Raw genomic sequence first — 12,235 nt, 5'->3', positions numbered from 1 at the left:
AAAGTTTCCTTTTTCTTTTCATTTTTTAAAATATTTAATTGAATTATTTAATCTAAGTGTACTTTGTCAAATACTTATCTTTGTAAACAATATTGTTTGACATATTTCTAAAATTAATAAATTGTCAATAAATTGTCACAATGTGTTTCTAGTTTTTGATAATCTTTCACTTCTTTAGATTCATATGTTGATCGTAAGTATGAAATTTTATCACATGAAGGAATTTATATTGTTTAAAAAAATTGACTAAATAAAGTTTCATCATTGTATGAAATTAAATCTAAACCTTTACTTGAATATCTTGTTTGAAATATGATAATAGCATTGGTTCTTTTTTAAGAAAAGATCGGATGTTTCATGCAATTTTTGTAATGATAATTTTTTTAAAGATATATGTTTAAAAAAATGCAAAATAAGCATTTTTAAAACTATTTAGAAGAAATTTTTTTTGTATACAGTGCCAGATTTCAAACTTTGCCGGTAACATAGATATAATATATAAAGGCAGAGAGAGAAAAAACAAAAGAAATGGCGGATAAGTGTTATTTTTTCCCTTTATCCTTGTTAGATATCTCATGGGAAAAAAATTTATTAAATTAATTTTTAAACATAAAATATTGATGTTTTGGTTCGAGATGTTTTGATTAACTTCAGAAAACTTGACCTTTTAATTCACTAAATTTATTTTTAATTATAAATGAAATAGCAATAAAACAAATCCTATAACACATTTGAAACTATACTATCGCATTAAAATTTGTTTTACAGTAATGCATAATAAAGGCAACTGTAAAACTTAAAAGTATTAAAAGTATTAAAAGTATTAAAAGTATTATCATGATTAACTACTTAAAAGTAGGCTATAATGTACAGATCACAATTTTTTCTTTTTTGATATGAGGAAACAAATTGCAATAACTTATACCTTAACGGAAGATCGGATAAATATTGTAAAATAAAATAATATAACTTGCAAATTAAATAAAAAACGCAAAACACGCTATGAGAAAAGAATATTTGAATTTATCTTAAAACAGCGTTTCTTTACGCGATGAAGAATTTTTTTCTTTAAGAATTACATATGCCTGCAGAGCCAAAAATATATTTGCAATAATAAAATAAAATGCGGCTTGTTGTGTTTATTTGCGAAACAAAAACTTTTACAAGTGTTGTTTTTGTACAAACATGCATTTTTTTCTAGTGGTTTTTGGGTAGATAGGAATAATTTGAAAGACAAATATTTTTTCTCAAATTTTCCGCCATCTTAAAATTTTATAAAGTTGTGAAAACGCTGTTTAACTGCTTTCGTGATCTTTCAGTTGTAAAGAACATGGCAAGTAAGTATGAATATCAAAACTTTGAGAATATATGTATCACATATGTATAAAATTTAAGAATAATACCTAAAATTGTGTCTAAAATTGTGAAACTTTCATGCCTAATTTCTTTTTAATTTATCGAAAGAAAATGCTGCCCATATTTTTAAATCTTCATATCATACTATTGTCCACGAATTGATTGAGTCCGATAATACTTCAAAAACATATTTTTTAATTATAGTACGAACAAATAAAAATGTAAACTCATAAATAACATGAGATAAAAAAACGAATATGCTTNCATTTTTTTTAATATCTCATGTTAACAATTCATCTAGTTCGTGGGTTCGATCCCCACCGGTCGAAGACTCCCTGTGTAGTAAATGGTGACTGATGCACACTAAATCTGTCAAGTCACTAAGTCCTCCATGTTCCCATAACAAATCAATACCTCTGGGGGTACAAATCCAGTAGTTTCCTTGTCTTCTGGATTGGTTCAAAATTGCAAGGCTGCGGAGGTGAACGTTACTAGTCGTAAACCCAAAAATTGGGTTCGCTGTTCAACGATGGATGTGAAATATTCATTAAGTTCTAATTCAATAAATAGATTTTACAATAACTTCTGTCAATGAATATAATGATCAAATTATAGATCTATCTTTCTACTACAAATGTTCTCAAAAATAGAGCTATATCCAAATAAATGCTATTTATCCTATTTATGTCCAGCAAATAGTTTCTGAAGCCAATTTGGATTTATTAAAGGTAAAAATGTAGAAAAAAATCGCTTGAAAATTTGAAAATACATTTACGCTAGTATAGATAAAAAATACTACAACTGTTGCAGTTTTTTCTAGAGAAAACTAAAGTTTTTGATAATGTATATCATTCTAATTTAGTTCAAACTGGAATAAGCTGGATTTATGGGTAGTGTCCTTAACTGGTCTATTTCGTTACTTTTAAACTAAGAAAACCTGATTAAAATTCGTAATAATTCAATTGAAGATAATTTTCCGAGAAACATTTTTATTGGAAACAGTAATGAACCAAGAAAGAATCATGGGACTAATCAAAGAGTGTTCCAGGATTCTATTCTTAGAACATTATTATTTCTAATATTTATTAATGATTTATATCAGTTAAAGTTATTCGCTTCTTTCAAAATTTTAATGTCAAAGAAATAATAATGCAGAGATAATCTGAACTTGTTTTTCTTTCTTTATATGAAAATAAAACTGTCAATAGTTATCAAAATATAATAGTATTTTCGGAAGACATCAAAACGATATTTATGAAATCCCGCGTTTTAAAAGAAAAATCTTTTTCTTTAAGAAGAATTTTTTCGTACTTAACTCTTAAATTGTATAATATTTTACACATTTCTTTTAAAACTATGAAAACACATTATACATGGGTACTTATTGGTTTATTTTTAATATATTATAGTCAATACAATGAATGTTTTTTTCTCTTCAATTACCGTTTAATAGATAAAACATGTACTGTTTAATAGTTATTTTTCCTATTACCTGGGCAATATTCTTTTCCTTATATGAACGCGTTTTCAATTCTTGTTGTTTTCTTAAATGAAATTCTTGTTGTTGGTGATAAAACGCTTATAAATGAATAGTGCATCAAATGGAGTAGCTTGTGTGCGAACCATGAAAAATAGAACTAATCGATAATTTACTTGCGAAATTATTCCCTTTCCTTTTAATTTAAATTTTCAAAGCCTTCGATCACCTTGTAATTGCCTAAAATTAAAAAGTTTTTTTATCAATTAATATGAACATAATGAAATTACAATTTTTTTAAGTATTTGAATATTAAATTCATTTTTCAGAAGCATTTTTTTATTGAGATAGTTTCTTATGCAGGTAAACAGTTCGGCAAGAATGGCAAACAGCCATTACATGTTTAATTATTAGTTCTAAGGCATATTTCTGAAATAAATAAATACTTAATTCATATCTAAATTTTAAATGAGTAAAAAAATTAGCCCTCTGAAAGACTAATGGAAATGACATGACACTATATTTATATCTTTTCATATATTTTAGAAAAACAAGGGAGTAAGTATTAATAATTTTAATATACCATTAGATATATTGAACTTAAAATATGTTGCGATAATATTTTAAATATATATATTGAAAAAGTATGAATTATGCTAAGTTATAGTTGTTATTATGTAAGCAATGTTTAATCGTTACATAATATGAATATATATATGATTTGAACATAATATGAATTAGGTAAAACTATTTTCCTTGTAATATAATATAATATCACAGAATATATCTGATCAAATTTTTAATAGCTCACTCTTAAGGAGTTCTGATAATCAAAAATATTGACTACAGTTTGTTAAAGTAAAAATATACATCACTAAAATAAAACTAATAAACGCATTATTCATGATTTTATAGCTATTTTTCTTTTGTAAGCAAACAATAATTTTTGTTTAAAGCTACATCATCATAATCATGAAGAAACGTATTTTTTGAAAAGTCTCAAGCCTTTTTTTTTTCAAATGAAGACAATATATTTTGATTCTTTAAATATATTTCTAAAATGTCTTCGCTGAAGTTTTACTTTATGAAAATATGAATTATTTCTAAGAAGTAGAATAAAAGGATGTAATACTATATGGAACTAAACTAATATTTTAAAACGAATTTTTTAAATGGAAAATAAAATTTATTTGTTAACTTTTGTTTTTGGGGGAATCTAATACATACTTTTATCTAAATATTTATAATGATTTTATTTATTTTCTTATTTTTGTAATTAATTTGTCATATCCTTCAACTTAGATTTAATTGACACATTTTTATTTAATTTAATGCTTTGCATTTATTTTCTGCAGAAGATCCAGTTGTTGGTAATGATACTTTTTTATATAAGAAAAAGAACCGAAATTTCTCATTTTACTAAAACTTTTGAACATTTTTTAATGTTTTGCAAATTAAAAATTTTAAAGTCTTTTTACATATATTATAAAAAAATTTAATGAAACTCCTATTTATACTGATGATATTGAATTCGCACTAACAAGAAGTATACACTTGAAATCTAAAACCTGCACTCATTGAATATCAATTAATTCTAAAATAATGCAGTAAGAGAATGTCATTTTTATAAAAATTTTTAAAGTTTCAAATAATGAAATAATTAAATTTAGTGCTGCCATCTATCATTGAAAATTACTTTGATATATTTATTACAAGAAAATGCTTGTTTTGAAACCTTAATTAAACTTATTATTAGATTACTCATAATTTTTTTAAAAAGAATAAAGTTAAAAAAAAAAATATCTAAAATTAATTATAATTACTTTTTTGGAAAAAACTATCTACAATGACTTTTTTTACATAATATTTCCCAAAGTAATGTATTAAGATTTGAATAAATCTTCTTTTTTATTTGAACCCTTCTAAAAATTGCAAATAATGAAGTTTATGATCGCCCAAAAAAACTTTTTACGGCAAAAATTTCAATTCTTCTTATTTAAAATTCTTCTCTATTCTTTTAATTACAAAATTCTATTCTTTTTTTTAATTTGAAACGTCACGCACTGTTAAATAAATTTTTGCTCTAAAACCTGATGCTTTATCGATGAAATTAAATTTAAATTTTTCGGTGCCAAAATTTCCTTGTATTAACAAAACCAATATAAAGGATTCATATTTGGCATTTTTGAGTGTTTGTGTAAATTTTCTTCACATTCTTATCTGCAACAATGCAATTTTTTTCATTTAATATAAGTCTTCTTTGTAGAGAATAATTCCCCCAAGATATTATGATGTATAAAATAATTTCTATATCATTTGTATAATATTTCATATTTGTTTTATATATGTACAAATATATGCATTGTATAATATATGTACATTGTGCTCCGAAAAAAATGGATAATCAAGAATAAATTTTTATCTAATGATCGGATTTTCACATTCCAAGGCTCAATCTTAATAGTTCGAAGGAGTGACTTAATAATTAGTGCAGACGATATTTTAAGTTAAGAAATCAGACGCAAAAAGCTGCTTCCTCAAACAATAAACATATACATTTTTTAAAGGATTCCGATTTCTGACTACCAAAAGATTGGAAGTTAACCGCAATCTGGTAAATATGGTCCCCATAGTTTACATACTTTAAAATCAAATGATTACATACTTTAAAATGGGGTAAAAAAAACTGTGAACCCTAAAATTCAAAATTTTTTCAACTATTATTGCATAGAATTATCTTTGGATAAACGAATTTTCTAATTGTGTGCAAAAATTTTTCTATTCGCTTAAAAAGCTTTCGAGATATAGAGAAATACGCAAAAAGTAAAATTGAGTCCAAACTTAGAAACTACTGGCCAAACTATGGGAATATATTTCCCAGATTGCAGTTTCTCCCTATATATTAGGGGTCAGAAATCCGAATCCGTCGAAAAAAAGGCATGTCTGTTCAGAGAAAGTATGTTTTTGTGTGTGATTTCGAGACTAAAAATATCGTCTGCACTAATTAATTAGCATATTTGAGGTCACCCTCTTCTAACCAATAAGATGGAGTCCAGGAACGTGAAGAAACGTTATTCTGTGTTCATTTTTTTTTCTTTTTTCCTCTTTTTTGCGTTCTTACATATTAATGTATAATATGTGTGCATACTTTTTTACAGAATTCGCTCCTATACGTAAGGACTATTTGAAGTTTTTTTCTCAATTTCGGATTAATTTTATAGCTTTTATTGCGTAACATCTAGTATTATTCTGCCACATGCTGTAAGATTGGTAAACAGCTGAAATTGTACTTAGTGAAAAATGCACTCTTCTAATAATAATAAGAAACAACATTGTACTATTTTTCTTTATGTAATTTGAGAAACAATGCCTAATCTGTAAACATGTAAGCAAAATTTAATATATTATGGTCTAAAAGCAACAAAAAATGCAGTTATTTTAGATTTCTTAGCCTTATTTTTCATCTATTAAGGATTGCTATTACAGGTTTTTATAATTGAGTAAATTTCATGCCAAAGATATCCGGATAGTTTTTCGTTTATTAAGGAATATACCCTGTGTTTTTTTTCCTTTTAAATAAGAATGTAAGAAGCAGTAAGACAAATATTATCTTTTTACAATATATAGAGAAATACACTCTATAACAAAAAAAATCGACGCACCAAGAACGCACTAAGACGCACAAAATCGACGCTCGATCAGGCTGGAATGATGCCGACTGGTTACGTATAGTCTTTAGCGACGAATCCCATTTCCAACTGTGTCCTGACGATCATCGAAAACGTGTTTGGAGACGCACAGGGCAGAGGGGGGATCCTGCCTTCACTATTGCACGCCACACCGGCCCTCAACAAGGCATTATGGTCTGGGGTGCCATTTCCTTTGACAGCCGGACCCCTTTGGTCGTCATTAGAGGTACACTTACTGCACAGCGGTACGTCGACGACATCCTAAGACCTGTTTTGCTACCGTTCCTTTTGCAGCGCCCTGGGCTGGTTTTTCAGCAGGACAATGCCAGACCACATACGGCACGTGTTGCTATGAACTGTCTGCAAGCTTGTCAAACTCTTCCTTGGCCTGCCAGATCACCAGATCTCTCTCCCATCGAGCATGTCTGGGATATGATGGGAAGGCGATTGCATCTGGCACGGAATGTTGATGACCTCGTTCGACAATTGGATCGAATTTGGCAGGAAATACCGCAAGAGACCATCCGGGAGCTTTATCGGTCTATGCCACGCCGTGTGGCAGCTTGTATCCAGGCTAGAGGCGGATCAACACCTTATTGAACGTCTTTTCTTCACTCTGCAATAAATTATTCAATTGTTCTGAAATTTTAATCATTTACTATTCTGTACATTGTCTTCCTATCCACTAATTTTCGTTTCAATCGGACAACTTCCTTTTGGTGAGTCGATTTTTTTTTGTTATAGAGTGTAGTTTATCACCATATTCTCAAAGAAAAAAGAAACTCGTTGGTACGCAGTGGAAATGTTAGAGAAAGTTGGCGACGGTAAGTTTCGCGCAAGATTTAGTTTCAATATTTGGTGCTGCTGACTCACTGAGTACCGTTTTCCTCTATTTTTATGAAGCATTCTCCCTTTTTGCATTCCTTACCTTATGCGATTGCTGGTCAGTTCGATTCACGTATGTCACGTAGTTGCAATCCCGAAGTGAACTGTTCGTGAAGACACTGTTCCCAGTAGAACAAGTAAAAGTCAAGCATCACTGGCTGTGGTCAGCGAGTCAATGGGTGACCACTTTGCTCAAGTTGCGTAGGGATCAAGGATGTACGCTATTGGCCCTCGTTAAACTGTTCTACCGTAAAGTGTTCGAGTCATGTTCTTATTGCTAACAATTACTTGACTGACAAATAACTTAGCCGTCTCCACTTCACCAAAACGATCACATCATTGACGGCTAATTTCACTTACACATATCACCGAAACGATGAGTTCCCCATCATTTTGCTGACACGATCATTTCACCAACATGATCACTTCGCTGACATGACCATTTCAACGACATTATCATTTCGCCAAAATGGTCAATTCAATTTCAATTTATAATTTCTGCCAAATTCTCTTTATTAATTTATTGAGTTTTGTTCTTCAAAAAATGTTGAATAATTATTATTTTTTTACACGTATTATTTTGCAGTAGTCATAAATTAGCTTTTAGCTTTAATTAAAATTTGTTTGTTGCTAAGACAAGAGAGAGCAATTTTTAAGTATGGGGAATTGACAAGTTTAAATTGGAGTGCATATCAACTTAAATTTTTATTTGAAATCGCTTTTATAAAATACTTGGTTTCGAAAATTAATTCAGAAGTACTGTTCCAAAGTTCTGTTTAAAAAGAAGTTAGGAAAACTTTCATTTACTAAAAAACAAATATCTTGATATTAAATAATCGTTCTAATGATTTTGGGGTGGTGCTTTTGAAAATACTTTATCCGATCCCAAGTCTACGGCTTTCCATAAAACTTATTATAATCTTACATATAGGTAGTTTGTATTTTCGTTATTTTTTTACGTTAGTCTTTGCAAATTCCGCCATTACAACTTCATTTAGCACTCTTTGTATACCTCATGAACAAGTTAGGTGTTTTGCAATCAATAAAATAAGAAAAAATGGTTTACAACCTGCTACGCAATGCAATGTAACAATGAAAAATTAACGCTAATGTTGATTTTTATATCGGTTATATTACACGTCTATACCAGTTACAAACGCATCTATGAATACTTGAATTACATAGATAACGACAGCAATAATTATGAATGGGATTAGTAAGTAATTAAGCTATTATTTTCCTGTTTATAAAGATTTTTATTTCAAAAATATGCGCAATGGAAAAAATAGAAAATTAAGGCTAAGTTACGATTGTTAATATAATACATTTAAAATAGTTTTGTAGCAGATAAAGGGGTAGTTGCCAGGTTTTATTCCTAATATTTGCCGTAATATGACCTATATAAACATCTATGCAACAAGTTGTAATGTGAATGGCTCCTTACTCCCATTTGAACACTTTACAGCGTTGTTATGCCAGTCTGACAACACTTAATCCAAAAATGTTATAAGCCACTAGAAATGGGAAACCATTTGTCTCGAAACCAAGTTTAGCTCCCACTATTTTTTCAACAACAAAGGTATGAACTTATCCTCTTCAATTCCAATACACTGTCTGAGGCTCTATTTGCCAATGTGTTAGCTGCCTGGTTTAAATTTGCAATCGAAAATTTCTGTAACAAAAGACGTTAAGTGAACAAAGCTAACTTCAACCAAGATTCTGTCAAAAAAAGATAATACTTTTTTCCTATTTATCATTGAAAACAACATTTAATGCCCTTTTAGTTTTCAAACAGGAAATCTTTTTAAGTTTAATGATAGGCAGTTAAATGAAAAGGCAGGGGGTGGGTTTTTACTATAATGTTCGGATTGTATCGGACCTAGTTTAAAGTTTAAAAATGTCACATTTCATATCGTTCATCGACAAATTTCAAATCGTTCAAACACTTGTAACATTCATTTAATAAATTTCACATAATTAACTCTACTTTATAAAGAGAATTTGCAAGTGAAACCAAAAATAATTTTTTTCCTATGCATCTCTTCATATGCGATACAATTCTCCCTAAGCCAAATCGATAAAAGTGCAATAACTAAAAAATATATAATTAAAATTATAGAAAAATGTTTTGAAAGGTGTTATCAAAAATATTAAAATTTTGCATCGAAGGCAATATGGTCCAAGAAATTACGATACAAAATCAACGTAGGTGTCGAAAATTAACCGAGTTTGAAAAGAATTATAAACTAAGAAAACAAATATGGTCGTAACTACCAGAATATGATAAAATTTACCGTGTTTCTGGCTCTATCGGAACACTAAAAAGCTCTACCGAAATGCTTTGGTAATGATTTTGGTAAAATTAACAATTAAATATGGTTTTATAATATGTGATAAAACATGGTCATTTTATCCTGATATCTTAAAGCATGGCATTAAAACCATTTATTCAGTTAAATTTGCACTTCAGTTTTGCTTTTTTTAATGAATGTGTGGAAATAAGAGCTATAATTTTGAAAACCATAATTTCCAAATGAATGATTAACAAGCCACATGCACCATGATTACCAAGCCAAATGAACCATGATTACCAAATGAAATGAACCAAATAAACCATTACTGAATAAATTATTTAAATAAAGTATATTTTGAGTTTATTTACCAGAATTAGATTTCTATTTACCGAAAATGTCAAAAAAAATTTATCAGAATTTTTTTTCTCAGAGTAAGAATACTTATTTTAGACACATGTATGTATTGCAAAATAATGTGTATTGATTATTATAATTTCAGTTTGTTTAACTTTATATTTAAAATTTTATTTGGTTTTCCATTACTAAGAGAGTTTAATAAAGAACTTTGTTTGTTTCAGTTCGAAAATATTATATAAAAAGTAAGTGTGATGAAACAAAAACTTTATCAAAAATTAAGTCGTGGTAGTAAACTGTAGTAAAATTAAGTACAACGAGCAAGTTAATCTTATTTATTGTTATAATACTATTTCTATGTGGGGCCGTAAATTTTGGTCGATAGACTTAACAATATTTCATCAGTTAAAAACTTATGTAAATCTACGTTTGAAATTATAATCACAATATGTTTTTTAGCTCAAGAGAGAGTCCCAAAAGCAAGCATAATTAAAATTCCCGGAGAAATGATTCAAGGCTTTTTTGTCACAAAATATTTTTAGAAATTTAAAATTATTATGCTGAGAGAAAATATGCATACAATTTAAGAATTATTGCTTTGATATACACCGAACAGCCATTACATTATGACCACTCTGCTAATAACATGTAGGATCACCTTTAGCCCTCAAAACTGCTAGCACTCACCGTGGCTTTGATTCCAAAAGGTGCTGATAGGTAGTCTGAGGTATCTGGTACCAAGCGTTCACCAACTGATCCTGCTATTCCCTCACATTGCGTGGCAGCACGAATTTGGTTTTCCAAGTTGGACCACAAATGCTCTATTGGATTAAGGTCAGGTGAATTTGGGAACCAAGACATGACTTGAAAATCTCTGAAATGTTCCTCGACGATTCAACCCATATGACATGGTGCATTATCCTGTTGGTAAACACCAACCCCCGCTGGAAAAACTGTTGCCATGAATGGGTGAACCTGATCTGCAACTATGTTCAAGTAGCTTACAGACGTCAGGGATTGTTCTATGAGGATTATGGGTCCTAGTGTGCCCCATGAAAACATTGTTCCTGGGCGAGAAACCATGAAAAAATGGGCGAGCTCATTGTTATAGATGGAGGGTGGTCATAAAGTAATGGCTCTTCGGTGCATATGAGAAAATAAATATCGACGTTATTGAAAAGCAAAATTTTCGCACTTTATAAGGGATTACTTCTTCTAATGAAGGAGTTTAGATTACTAAAATAACTTTTCTAATGTGAAAATTTGAATGACCCCCATTTGTCTAGTCAGCAAAAATAATCAATTTGTAACCCCTCATTTTGAAAATTCCCCTCTCAAAATAGCGTTAACTTCCATGCTTCTTACCAATCACAAAAAATCTCTTCTATTGAAAAACAATAACTTAAATTTTTAATGAAAAGCATTCTTGTACAAAACTAATTTTATTATGTTTTTAGAGAAACGGGGTGATCGTAAGTATAATTTCAAATCAATATTGCACAATTCGTTTGATGTCTGCACTATTGGAAACTTCAAACGTTTTATTGAACGTTATTGAAACGTTTATAACACATAATTTATTTTTCATTTTAGTTTCACTAAAAGGTAACCATATTTATGCACAAATTATTACTCTTTATAAAAAGACAGAAATTGTGATTTTTGAAAATATATTTTGAACTTATTGTAAATGTCTCGCTTTTAATCACTATACCATATAGAGTAAATAGTATATGAATTGAGTTTTTAATAATTTTTCTACTATGAAATCTGTTATGGTTTATTTTCAGAAACAATAGTAAAAGCCATCAACAATATAGGTATTTGAAATTTTTGTTAAATCATTTTGAAATATTAAGGAGCAGAATGCCTTGCTCATTAAAAAGTAATAAAAGTAATTATTGCTTTTCAGTAATTTTTGTCTCTTGACACGAATTTTTTTTAAATGATGCCTTATATATATATATATATATTATGACTATCACAAATATTTTAGAAACAATGAATTATCTTAAATGAAAAGTATATTTTTCTTTAACTATTCACATCATTTATTACAAAGAGTAATATCTTTATGATGATAAAAATTTTTGTCTCCTGGTTTTACATTTTTGAGATTAACTAAAAAGAAATAAATTACTAATTTATTTTTTTACTGTTCATTGGTTTTATCCCTTTGT

The sequence above is a fragment of the Parasteatoda tepidariorum genome, chromosome 7 (genome assembly GCF_043381705.1).
Source record: "Parasteatoda tepidariorum isolate YZ-2023 chromosome 7, CAS_Ptep_4.0, whole genome shotgun sequence".
Taxonomy (NCBI): Eukaryota; Metazoa; Arthropoda; class Arachnida; order Araneae; family Theridiidae; genus Parasteatoda; species Parasteatoda tepidariorum.
The sequence above is the reverse complement of the archived record's forward strand: the minus strand, read 5'-3'. Positions refer to the sequence as shown.